Source organism: Berghia stephanieae, chromosome 5, assembly GCF_034508935.2.
Source record: "Berghia stephanieae isolate SIO BIC M18660-M18661 chromosome 5, UCSD_Bste_1.3, whole genome shotgun sequence".
NCBI classification, from domain to species: Eukaryota; Metazoa; Mollusca; class Gastropoda; order Nudibranchia; family Aeolidiidae; genus Berghia; species Berghia stephanieae.
This window is the reverse complement of record NC_088364.1, coordinates 52,929,830-52,931,167: the sequence shown is the minus strand read 5'-3', so window position 1 is coordinate 52,931,167 and position 1,338 is coordinate 52,929,830. Positions and strand designations below refer to the sequence as shown.

General features: G+C 25.9%; 1 protein-coding gene across 1 annotated transcript in view; it reads right to left on the bottom strand.

The window, feature by feature from the left end:
* Positions 1 to 384: 384 nt before the first annotated feature.
* Positions 385 to 1,338, bottom strand: part of LOC144973181 (uncharacterized) — a 22,261-nt gene continuing 21,307 nt past the window's right edge. The window contains exon 10 of the mRNA XM_078915314.1: positions 385 to 1,338. This exon is cut by the window's right edge and continues 357 nt beyond it. The gene's annotated coding sequence lies outside the window, so the exon portion shown is untranslated.

Here is a 1,338-nt window from a genome sequence, read left to right as displayed (position 1 = left end):
ACTGTCAGGGTTAAGTCTACACAAATGATGTAAAAGTGATTCGAAGTGGCATCATAATGATCACTCGTCTCACTAAAATTACATCAAATATCTTTTTCCTCCAAGAGATGACATAATTCAAAACTGAAAACGAAAAGCAAAATTATTTAAGAAAATTTTTTATTGTCATTTCATTAAACGCTTTGTTGTAAAATCAAAGGACAAAAAAATTGTGATTAATTTAAGTAATACATTAATTTAAAAAATGGATGGAATGCAAAACAAACTTTATTGCTTTTTTCAGTTTTCCTATTGGAATGAAGCCAAACATGAGCATAGCATTTTTTGTTGAAAAATAGTTCAGTTAAAATTCTATATCGACATAATTTATGTTGTAATTATTCCTTCAAAAAAAATGATTAAATGTATTTGAAGATAATTTATCTTTTACTGCTCATAGCTATATAAACACAAATCTACATTTTAAAAAACAGCAACAAAAAAACTTTGAGTCCCTTTGCATTTTATATTCTAAAAAAAGAAAAGAAAAAGAAGAAAGGAAAAATAAAAATACAAAAAAAAATTAATAAAATTAATAAATTATATAAAATATATAATAAAATTAATTTTTAAAAACATCTCCGCCCCCTCCCCCAAGACATAAAAAAAAACCAAACAAACAAACAAACAAAAAACAAACAAAAAAAAAACCCCAAAACAACAACAAAAAACGCACCATCATAGTATTCAAGAAACAGAACACAAATAAATTTACATATGAAAGAAAAAGAACCCTCAAAACTTCTCTTTAAAATACATTAATGTCTCAGCTGACTAGCTTTAATTGCAAAATAGCACGCATGGAATTTCCTTCATATAACACATCAGATTGAATAGGTTTTGAAATTGGTTAACAAGACTTGAACTTATAAAACATTCACTTCTAAACGAACTAAGGTTTGATTTTCGATCAATAACCCTGATAACAATTTACACTGTTTATTGTTTACAATTTTACAAACTAATATCATGTAATTTCATATATTTTATCATTTAACTTAGGATCAAATTGCAAATGTTTTAAATGCGTTTTATCACCTTCATAATTGTATTTTAGCTTGTCTCCAGAATTAAAAAAAAAAAGAGAATATAGTAAACATTCATTATCCAAAAGGAAAACAAGACATCATATATCATATAATCAATTTGACATTGATAGAACCCTCCATCCCCACCACCGCACACAAAAATAAAATGTTAAAGGAAAACAATCATAAATTTTCTTTCCCCACACCTAATAAGTACTCACAAAAAGAAAAGCTAACAAACCAAAATAGAAAAATGAATATGATTTTCCTT